Raw genomic sequence first — 12648 nt, 5'->3', positions numbered from 1 at the left:
ATCCCTGTAAATGTTCATTAAAACTAATAAAATTTAATAAAAAAAAATAAATAAAAGAAGATGGAAAGAAAAAAAAAGAATACACTGGAATTTCTCAAGCTAAAAGAACTGAAGACCCATTTGAAACCTAGAATCACAACACAAGGATTCCTTGGGCAAAATATTGAATGATGCAAGAAGATGGAAGGAATACAAAGCTGCTGCACCAAAAAGAATTGATCAGTATTGAAGTATTTTAGGAAGCAGCATGTGATTCATGTGATTAAGAACCAGCAGTGCTGAAGGAAGAAGTCCAAGCTGCACAGAAGGCACTGGCAAAAAATCCGTTTCTAGGAATTGACACAATATCAACTGACGTGTTTCAACAAACAGATGAAGCCCTGGACATGTTAACTTGTCTCTGCCAAGAAATATGGATGATAATTATCTGGCCAACAGACTGAAAGAGATCCAAATTTATGCCCATAAAAAAAGGTGATCTAACATAAGGTATAAACTAGTGAATATCATTAATATTATACACAAGATCTTGTTGAAGATTATTAAGAAATGACTGGAGCAGTACAGTGATAGAGAACTGCTAGAAATTAAAGTTGGATTCAGTTAAAAGACTGTGGACCAAGAGATGTCACTGCTGATGTGAGATGGATCTAGGCCAAAAGCTGGTTGATAGTGATGTTTAAATCCTCTCTGTTTAAACTGAAAAAAAAAATCCAGAAGGGTTACTCATGAAAAATTATTTTTCCCCTTTAATAGCATGTAAAACTTATTTACATTACATACAAATATAATTCCATATATGAATATATTTATATATACACATCATATACACAAAGAGGTACAACATGAATTCTGTATTAATAATGCTACATCAACACATCTTTAGCAATTCCCAGAGCTATGGTATTCACTATGACACATAGATACTACACATAAGTACATTCATTGTTTCTAATTGAGTAAAAGAAAATAACACTACTGTGCTTAATATTTACAAGTACCTGTATAGATTTTTTAAATCATCTAGTAGGCATTACTGCTCTGTAGATGACATTAACAAAAAAGAAAATAAATATAGCTTAAAATCAGTATAAAATAAAAATCCTCACAACTAGATCAATGAACAACAGCATGGCAAATGGAGAAATGATTGATGTTCTCAATGATTTCATTTTATTTGGATACATAATCAACTATGGAAAGTTGCAGTTACAAAAATAAAACCAATTGTAAAATATCTCTTTAAAGATGTAAAGAATTAAGTTACTTATATATTATTGCTATGGCAGGAGTCCAGAACAAAGGTAGCATAGTGGAGCGGACTTTGGGAGAGGGATTGAGTAACAATGAAAGAATTTTTTTCTTTTACTTTTCAAAAAGAAAAACGAACTGGGGGAGGGATGCGCAGGGAGAAAAGTGCAATAATGAATGAATGGAAATCCAAAGTCTCTGTAAACTTTCATTAAAATCAATTTAAAATAAAAACGAAATGAAGGAGTTTTTCTTTTGCTTTTCAAGGAGAGCAGGGAAAGGGGGAGTGCGGGTGGGGTGGGCGGGGAGAAGAGTGGAACAAGGAATGAATGGAATTCCAAAATCTCTGTAGATGTTCATTGAAATAAAAAAATTAAATAAAAAATTAAAACGAAAAATAATTAAGTAGACATTTGGAAACCAAAGGTGTGCCTGATCTGAGCCATTGTATTTTCAATTCTTGATATGCATGTGAAAGCTAAATAAGGACGACCATAGAAGAACTGATGCCTCTGAATTCTGTTATTGGCAAGGAATACTGACTATAGTATAGACTATCTCAATTGATTACTTTGAGTAGTGAAGCTGGAGAAGAGTATTGAACATACCACAGACTGCTAAGAGAACAGGTTTATCCTGGAAAGGGTGAAACCAGGCTACTCCTTGGAGGCAAGAATTTTTGAAGCTCCATCTCACATGCTTTGGGCATGTGGCCAGAAAGGTACAGCCATTGAAAAAGGACATCATTCTTGGAAGGGAGGAGAGACAGTGCAGCAGAGAAGAATCCCAGATGAGATGGATTGATACAGTAACTTTGGTAATAGGAGTAGATGTGTCAGAGAAAATGATATGGCTCAGGATAGGGTAGGCTTCAGAGCTGTTGCATATAGGGTTGCTATGAGTCACAGGTGACTTCATGGCACATAACAACAACACCAACAGTCATTGAATTATACAGCTATATAGGAAGTAATTGTAAAACCATGATCTGAATCAGGCATACTTTCATCTTCAAAATGATAAGATTGCTCCTCAGTATTCTGGAGAGGTCTCATACAGCAGACTTTTCCAATGCGCTACGCCTTTTGATTCTCTCACTGCTGATGTCAAGGGTTTGATTGTGGAACCCAGTATGATGAAATTGCTAAAAAGTTCGATCTTTTATCCATCTATTTATCATGATGTTACCTATAGGCCCAGATGCAATGTGATGCTATAGGTACAATGTTAAATAATTCTGGGAGCATGAATAAAGATGGAATGAATTCACAGAGTCAGTGAACAAAAAAACTTGGTTGACATTGAAAGACTTCAGGAAGCAGCATATGATCAAAAGCCAATGGTAAAGAATGAAGGCAAGTTCCATTGAAGGTATTGGCAAAAAATTAGTCCCTAGGAATTGATAGGATACCAATTGATATTTTTTCAACTAACAGATGCAGCTTTGAATCCACTTAGTAATCTATACTAAGAAATCTGTAGGACACCTGCCTGGCCAACGGACTGGAAGAAATCCATATTCTCGTTTCCCAGAAAAGTGATCAGAATGTGTAAATGATCAAACAATAACATTAATGTCACACACAAGAAAAATATTGCTGAATATAACTAAAAAATGATGAGAATAATACATTGAGAAAGAACTACCAGAAGTTCAAGTCAGATTGACAGTAGGATGTGGCACTAGAGAGATCCTTGCTAATGTCAGATGGACCATGGCTGAAAGCAAAGAATGCCAGAAGAATGTCTATTTGTGCGGTCTTGGCTATGCAAAGGTATTTGACTGTGTGGATCATAATATATACATATATATAATATGGATAACATTGAGAAGAATGGGAATCGCAGAACACTTAATTGTGTTCATATGAAACTTATACCTAGAGCAAGAGGTTGTTGTGTATGTAGAGACAGAGAAGAACAACACTACATGGTTTAAAACTAAAAAAATTATGTGTCAGTGTTGTATCCTTTCTTCATATCTATTACGAATCTGTGTTGTATGCTCTGCTGGAAAAGGAGGGACAATCTCCTCCTGCACCAGTCAGAACACACACACACAAATAATTTAAAAAAATAAAAAAAAAAGAATCTATGTTCTCAACCAATTATTTGAGAAACTGGTCTCTGAAGAATGCGGCAGCAGGATCAGAGCAAGATTCATCAACAAACTATGTTATGCAGATGACACAGGTTTGCTGGCTGAAAATGAGGAAGACTGAAAGCACATGCTGAAGAGAATCAAAGAATATAGCCTTCAATATTAATTGTTTCTCAAAATCAAGAAAGCAAAACTTCTCACCACTGGACCAATAGGCAAAATCGTGATTGTTGTTGTTATGTGCCATCGAGTCACCTGCAACCCTTAGTGACTTTATGCACAACAGCCCTAAACCTTGCTCTATCCTGTGCCAATCTTATTGTCTCTGACATACCTATGCCCATTACCCTAGTCACTGAATCAATCCATCTAATCAAGGGTCTTCCTCTTTTACGCTGTCCTTTCACCCTCCGCAGCATGACATCTTTCTTAGGATTGGTCCTTCCTCACAACATGTCCAAAGTATGTCAGATAAAGCTTCAGAATCCCTGCCTCCAAGGAGCAGCCTGGTCTCACCCTCTCTAGGAAAAGACTCTTTGTTCTTTCTCCTAGTAGTTCATGGTATACTCCAGCACTACAGTTCAAAGGCATTAATTCTCCTTTCATCCCTAGTCATTGTTCAGCTTTTTGATGCATAGTAAGTAATTGCAAAGACTATGGCCTGGATCAAGTGTATCTTAGTATCCAGACTGACATCCTTGCACTTCAGTACTTTGGCGAGGTCTCTGAGAGCAGACTTTGCCAGTGCAATTCATCATTTAATTTCCTGGCTGTTGGTACAAAGAGTGTTGATTTTGGAGCACAGCAAACTAAAGTTGTTAACAATATCAGTCTCTTTAGCATCTATCATGATGCTGCCAATCGGTCCAGTGATGAGAATCCTTTTTTTATTTTTTTCCCTTGATGTTGAGCTTCAATCATATTGAATACTGCAGTTCTTGACCTTCTTCAGTAAGTGCTTCAGGTCCTCCTCAGTTTTAGCAAGTAAGGTTATATCATCACCATAACACAGATTGTTGATAAGTCTTCCTCCAATCCTGATGCCACACTTCTCCTCATAGACCCTAGCCTCCCAGAAAATCTGTTCTGAATAAAGATTGAAAAGGTATTGAGATAGGACAGATCCCTGGCATACACCATTCCCAGATTGAGCTATGCAAGCGTTTTCTTACTCCGATGTTCTGATGACTGCCCCCTGGTCCAAGTATAGGTTTTGCATAAACACAATCAAGTGTTCTGGGATTCCCATTCTTCTCAGAGTCAGCCAGTTTGTTATGATCCACACAGTCAAATGCCTTTGCATAGTCAATGAAACCCAAATAGACATTTCTCTGGTACTCCCTACTCTCAGCCAAAATGCATCTAATATTAGATATAATAACCCTAGTACCATGTCCTCTACTAACCCCAGGCTGCACTTCAAGAAGTTCTCTGTTGATGTGTTGTTCTGGTCGGTTTTGGATAATCTCCAGCAGAATCTCTCGTGCATGTGATGTTAACGATATTGTTTGATAATCTCCACACTCTATTGGGTCACTTTACTTTGGAATGGGAACAAATATAGATCTCTTCCAGTCAGTTGACCAAGTGGTTGTTCTCCAGATTTCTTGGCACAACTTGATAAGTACATCCAGGATAGCATCTGTTTGTTGAAATATGCCAACTGATATTACATCAATTCCTGGGGCCTTGTTATTTACCAATTAGAGCATGTTGAACTTCTTCCTTCATCACCACAGGCTCTTGCTCATATGGTGTTTCCTGAAATTCTTCTGTGTCCACCAACTCCTTTTGGTACAATGACTCTATATACTCCTTCTATCTTCTTTTAATGCTTCCTGGATCATTTAATATTCTTCACAGAGCATACTGCAATGCAAAGCTTGAAATTTTTTTTTTCAGTTCCTTCAGCTTCAGAAATGCTGAGCGAGTTTGGCCCTTTTGATTTTCTGACTCCAGCTCTTTGCATGTTTAATTATAATACTTTGTCTTCCCATGCTGCCCTTTGATATCTTCTATTCAACTCCTTGCTTTCTTGATTTCTTCCCTTTGCTCTGGCTTCTCAGTGCTCTACTGCAATATTCAGAGTGTCTTCTGACATCAGCTTGGTTTTTTCTTTCTCCCATGTCTTTGTAATGACTTTTGCATTCTTCTGGATGATATTCTTGATATCCTCCCACAACTCATCTGGTCTTCGCTCATTAGTGTTCAAGGCCTCAAATGTTTTCCTGCGATGGTTTTGAAATTCAGATGGGAGAGATTCAAGGCCAAATTTTGGGTGCCGTGGATTAGATTTAATTTTCCTTAGCTTCAGCTAGAACTTGCATATGAGTAGTTGGCGGTCTCTTCCACAATCAACACCTGGCCTAGTTTTCACAGCTGATATTGAGCTTCTCCACCAGTTCTTTCCACAGATTTAGTTAATCTGATTTGCATGCATACCATATCGTGATGTTTGTTGTTGTTAAGTGCCATCAAGTCACAAGCGACTCATAGCGACCCTATGAAGGAGAGTCCTATATCTTGATAGACGGGGGGGGAAAATTTAAATTTTCAGTTTCTTCATCTTTCTTGGATCCACAATCAATATCCTTAGTACTAGCAGTCAAAAGATCAAGAGATAGATGTATTGCACCAGGAAAGTCTATAATCGGGGAACACTCCATATTATTCAGTAGCAATGTTGTCAGTTTGAGACTCAGGTGCACCTGATTCAGACCATGACCTTTTCAATCATTACTACGCATCTAAGAGTTGGACAAAGATGACAAGAAATATTTACGTCTTTGAGCTGTGATCTTAGCAGAGAGTACTGAATATCCCATGGACTTCCCAAAGAACAAACAGATAGGTTTTAGAGCAGGTGTACTTAGATTTCTCCGTGAAGGCAAATAACATGAAGCTTCATCTCACATAGTTTGGGCATGTTGCTAGGAGAGGCTATTCCTTAGAAAGAGATATTGATCTTGGAGGTTCAGTGAAAGAATGGAAAGCCCTCAGTTACATGGATTGACATTAACGGCAGCAATGGCTTTGAATAAGTCAGAGATTGAGAGGATGGCACAGGATAGGACAGGATTCAGATCTGTTAATTATAAGGTTCCCATAAGTAGTATGCAACTCGATGACACATAACAATAACAACATAATTTAATATACCTATTAAGAACCCATATAGAGTTCTGATGGCTTCGTGTTGAGGAATTGCATTGCTAACACAAAAGTACATTGTTTTAATCCACTAGCTGCTCTGCAGGAAAAAGATGGACGTTCTCTACTCACATGATTTACCGCCTCTGAAAACCCCCTCGAGGGTCATTTATAGTTAGTTCTGACTCTATGATACACAACAGCAACACATAATATTATATTGGACAAATAAAGTCAGTTACAAAAGAATAAACACCCATCTATACCCAAGAATAGGTTAATACTCTACAGTAGTAGTAATAAGAATGTTAATAAATAATAAGATAACATGATAACATCTATAGGAAAGGATAGGGAGCCCTGTAGCATAGTGGGTAAGTAGTTATCAACAAAAAGGCGATTCAAATTCATCAGCGGTTCTTCAGGAGAAAGATAAGCCATTTCCTCTCATGCGCTTTATAGCATCTGAAATTCTGCTGTAGAATCAGCCATGAGTCCATTCTAGCTCAACAGCACATAACAATAGCACCAAAATGCATAGGCTAAATTCCTAAATCAGAGCATTTTCTAAGATGATGGAAATGTTCTATAAATGTACTCTATTAAATAAATATATATAATCTCTGATGTATATACATGTATCAAAACTTATCTAAATGCAAAGGGTCCCCTCTCCCCCATTTTACTGCATCTAAAGTGTACTCAATAAAAAGATTATTCTTTGTTTGGAATCGAACTGAAATCTACAACTCACAAATTCCTTATTTTTATCTTCAAAGTAAAATTTAATTGTTATAATGCCTCTTTAAATTTTCTGACCTCAGTAGCCTCTTTTGAGATGTTAGGTGTTGTTAGGGACCATCAAGTTAACTATGACTCATAGTAACAAGATGAACAATAGATCTGACCCCTGCCGTATATGGCACCATCCTCACATCTCTGTCATACTCAAGCTCATTATGGCAGTCATGGTGTCAATTCATCCTGAGAGTCTCCCTCGCTTTCTCTGAAGTACAATAGAGTGCTTCATAAAGGCAAGGATGGTGAGATTTCATTTCACTTTTAGCATACTCTCAGGGAGAAACAATCCTGAGATTTACACATACTTTTTTTTAAAGGCAACATAAATTTGCAGAGATGTTTCTCTGCTAGTTTTTGAAGGGGCTAAAGTATCAGAACATTTGTCATGAGAATTTTGTTGTTGGTATGTGTCGTTGAGTTGCTTGCGACTCATAGTGACCCTATGTACAACAGCCCTAAACCCTACACTGTCTCTGATACACCCATTCTGATTACCCCAGTCACTGAATCAATCCACCTCATAGAGGAACTTCCTCTCCTGCACTGTCCCTCCACCCTCCCAAGCATGATGTCCCTCTCCAATGACCGGTCCCTCCTTACAATATATCCAAAGTATGTTAGATGGAGCCTCAGAATCCTTGCCTCCAAGGAGCCGCCTGGTTTAATCCTTTCCAGGTTGAATCTGTTTGTTTTCCTAGCAGTCCATGGTACCCTCAAAACTCTTCTCCAGCACCACAGCTCAAAGGCATCAATTTTCCTTCTATCCTCCCTAGTCATTGTCCAACTCTCTGGTGTATAACAAGTGATTGCAAAGACCATGGCCTGTATCAGATGCACCTTAGTTTCCAGAGAGACATCATTGCTCTTCAAAACTTTGGAAAGGTCCCTAACAGCAGACTTTCCCATGACAATACGTCTTTTAATTTCCTGGCTACTGGTGCCAAGAATGTTGACTGTAGAGCCAAGTAAACTAAAGCTGTGAACAATCTCACTCTCTTCACCATCCATCCTGATGCTGCCAATTGGGCCAGTGGTGAGAATCTTTGTCTTCTTGACATTGAGCCTCAATCCATATTGAAGGCTGCAGTCCTTGATCCTGTGCAGCAAGCACTTTAGGTCCTCCTCAGTTTGAGCAAGCAGGGTTGTGTCATCTGCATAACACAGAGTGCTGATAGATCTTCCACCAATCCTGATGCTGCATTTCTCCTCACAGAGCACAGCCTCCCAGAGGCTGTCATGAGAGAGACTCTCTCTGTCTTGAGAATAGGGCTATGACAGTTAAATTGAGCCACCTCTTTAGAAAATTACTCATACGAACTCTGTCAGGTGTAAGTTGGCACATTCTGTATTATTTTTAAATTATTTAATAGTTTATTTTAGTGTGTTTGTATAAACTTATTAACACTCATAACTGTGTTAATCCAAATGGATTTAAAAAGAAAAAAATATTGTCTTACTTAATTAAAAAGGACATAATTAACAAACAGCACCTACTCAGCTATCATGAAGATCTGATTTCCCCTCAGAAACAGATAGCTATATAGTTGTATCCAACATAATGACAGTTTACTGTTTCAGTAAAATTTCTTACAAATTGGTTATTGACAGATTTTAGGAACAATTTCTGTGGCGGGGGTGGGGTGGAGTAGAAATCACTTATTTTTTGCCAGTGAGGATAGTCATGTGTTTGTTATTAGACCTGAGTATGGCCTTCCAACCAAAGAGACTGCATATTAGGAAGCAGGGATTTTACAAAATCAGCTCTGGTAGTGTGGGTCATAGGAAATTGTGCTACTAATTCAAAGACCTTCTCTCTCTGGTAGTTCAAAGCCACCCACAGCTCTGCCGGAGATAGATGAGCAGTGTCCTACTGTGTGATTTACAGCCTTAAAAACTCAATGTATGGCAAGCTATGAGTCAGTTCTGACTCAAAGGCAATATAAGATTTTTTTAAAAGAAAATCAATATCCTGCTTAGAAAACTTGAGAGTAAGGGTTAATCAAGTCATGTCAAGCTAATCAAAACAGAAAACCAACAAAATATATCCTTTGCCATTATTGAACAATACACTTAAATACCTATTTATGCAGTTGTTAATTAAGAAACAAATGAAGGAGTTCGTCTTTTGCTTTTCAAGGAGATGAGTGAACTGGGGGTGGGGATAGGGGTGGAGTGGGTGGGGAGAAAAGTGCAACAATGAATAAGTGGAATTCCAAAATCTCTGTAGATGTCCATTGAAATTAATAATAATAATAATATAAGAAATATTTATTCATAGAATTATAGTTTTCTTTTTGGCACTTAATGACCACAGTGTTATTTACTTTGTGTAAAGTTGTATTGCTCTTAAAATTGAAAGAGTTTCTTAAGATGATCTTATCTTTCTAGTTATGAAAAATCTGTTTTTGCATGAGAGATTTCTATGTAAGGGAAAATTGGAGAAATTCGCCTTCTAATTTGTTTTGGGCATCCATATTTATTCTGTCAGTAATACATTTACACTGTTGTTGTTTTGTACCATGGTGTCGGAACAGACCCATAGCTGACCCTGGGGGTGGGGGTAGGTGTGAGAACGGTTTTTAGAGGCTTAATCACATGAGAGGAGATTGCCCATCCTTCTCCCATGGAGCAGCTGGTGGCCTCCAACTGCATGGCTTTCGGATTGCAGTGCAGTTTCTTGCCACTAGCCTACCAGAGCTCACTATATTTTATATTATATGTTTAATAATTAGTATTCCTACTTTTTTTTGTAATGTCTAATTTTCTGTATCCTATTAAAGCTTTGGGAGGGACGACTAAAATAAAGCTATAGAAAACATTCATCCTGTCTTCAAACACAAGAGATCACAGCTTAACTGTACAGTGGGAACTGTAGGGTTTTGGTTTGGTTTGGTTTGGTTTTACAGTAGTGGAAAAATAAATTAGACTGGTCTACTTATAGTCACTCTTCTGGTCCCTTTGTGATCAAAAATAAAGCTCCACCAGAATGCCAACCAGTACTAGAATACAAAGGACCTAATCTTTTTTATTTTTCTCTCTCTCTCTATGAAGTTAAGTCCAGGTCATTTGGGATGCAATTCTTATTTTCATTATCACAGCCTCCAACCTAGCCAGGTGAATATTTTTAATGCTAATCATAAAAAAAAAATAAGTTACAACAGAAACTAGCCAATAAAAGTTATTCTCAGCCCCAGGAAGCTCTTTCCCATGCATTGTTGTTGCTTCTAGGTGCCTTTGGATTCTAGTGACTTTATTTTTATTTTTTTTTTTTTTAGAACATAATTCACTTTATTTGTTATAGAAAATCCACTAGGTGGTGGCCACAGCTGGAGCCTAAGTCCTCTGCACGGAAACTCTGGTGTGAGTCTTTACAAGATGATCTGTGAATTCCTGGTAGGGAGACTTCGTGATTCTAGTGACTTTATATACAACAGAAAATATAACCCTACCAAGATCTGAAACACCCTTTTAATAATTGTTGTCTGGGCCTATTTGTTGCTGTAATTGTGTCAATCCACCTTTTTAAGAGTCTTTCTCTTTTATACTGATGCTTTGTTTTACCAAACAAGCTGTTCTTTTCCAGGGATGGACCTTGTTGATAGCATGATTAAATTAAGTGTCATAAATCTCACTGTCCTTACTTCTGAGGCATGCCCTGGCTGTGTACTACTTCTAAAACAGATGCATGCCTTCTTGTTATGCATTCAATTTTTTTTTTGTTACACCATAATTCAAACACATCAATTCTTTATTGTCTGTCTTTGTCTCTTGCACATAAGGTAACTGAAACTCTAAAACCCTGGTTTGAATTCAACATACTTTCGGTCTTAAAGTGATATCTTTGTCTTTTAACACTTGAAAGAAATCTTGTGCAGGAGATTTGTCCAATGCAACATGTCATTTGATTTCATTATTGCTATTGATTGTGGCTCCAGGTAAAATGATGATTGTCAATTTCAATCTTTTCTCTGTTTATCATGGTTTTTTTGATTGATTCAGTTGTGAGAATTCTTTTGTTCTCTTTATGTTGAGGTAACCTTCATTAAGTACTATAATTACTTTTAACTTTCAGCAAGCAAGGTTGTACTACATGTATATTGCACATTGTTAACAAGTCTTTCTCTAATCCTGATTCTCTTCCTCATGTTGTTCAGCTTCTCAGAATTGGTGAAAAAAATGCAATGCTGACACGCATTTATTTGATTTTAAACTATGAAAGATCTCTTTGTTCTGTTTGAAAGAACATTTTTTTAGTTTATGCGTTAGTATTGATTCTACATAAACATACTTCTTTGGAATGGTCCTACTTCACAATGCCATCCATAATTTGCTGTGGTCCACACAGTTGAATGATTTGCATAGTCCATAAAATGCAAGTAAAGGGGCTTTGTTTTTAATTCTGTGCTTTCTGCCAAGATCAATCTAGCCTCAGCAATGATATTCCTTATCCCATGGCTTCTTCTGAGACTAGCTTGAATTTCTGGCAGTTCTTTGGAGGTATATGTCTTCTATCACATTTGGGATGATAGAGAATTGATGATGCCTTTGAGCTGTGTGGTGCTGGAGAAGAGTGTTGAATATACCATGACTGGTAGCAGAACAAACAGGTTTGTCCCGGAGAGAGTGAAGCCGACTGCTCCTTGGAGTTAATCAAGGATTCTGAAGCTTTGTCTGACATATTTTGGGCATGTTTCAAGAAGGGACCAGTCCTTGGAGAGGGATATCATGTTTGGGAGCGTGGAGGAACAGTGCAGGAGAGGAAGACCCTCAATGAGACGGAACAATTCTGTGATTGGGGTGGTGGGAGTTAGTGTGTCGGAGATGGTAAGGTTGGCACAGGATAGAGCAGGGTTTAGGGCTCTTATATATAGGGTTACTATGAGTTGCAAACAACTCAACGGCACATAACAACAACAACAAAAACAACAACCGCATTTGGGTTTTTTTTCAGCAAAATTTCATTTAAATGTGATATTAATGACCTCTCATTTCATACCGAACAATCGTTCAGTAACTTGCACACTCATCTTTCTTTGATATGGCCACATGGATCTGCTCCAAATTATTGGCTTGGTCATTGTCTTCTGAATTTCTTGGAAAAGATTAAAGAGTGTTTTTAGTGTTGCTTAGTTTATTGAAACATTTCAACTGGTATTCTTTTAATTACTGGAGCCATATTTTCTCTAACATTTTTTGGGTCAATTGGACTTCTTCCTTCAGTATAATTGGTTCTTCATCTGTGTAATCTCATAAACTTGTTTAATATCAACTAATTATTTTTGGCACGGTGACTCTGTATTTTTTTTCTTTCCATTTTCTTTGGATGATTCTGGGTTTCAGTAATT

Source organism: Elephantulus edwardii, unplaced genomic scaffold (genome assembly GCF_000299155.1).
Source record: "Elephantulus edwardii isolate Elephantulus edwardi_28Jun2011 unplaced genomic scaffold, EleEdw1.0 scaffold00003, whole genome shotgun sequence".
In the NCBI taxonomy this organism is placed as follows: domain Eukaryota; kingdom Metazoa; phylum Chordata; class Mammalia; order Macroscelidea; family Macroscelididae; genus Elephantulus; species Elephantulus edwardii.
This window is presented reverse-complemented; position numbering follows the sequence as displayed.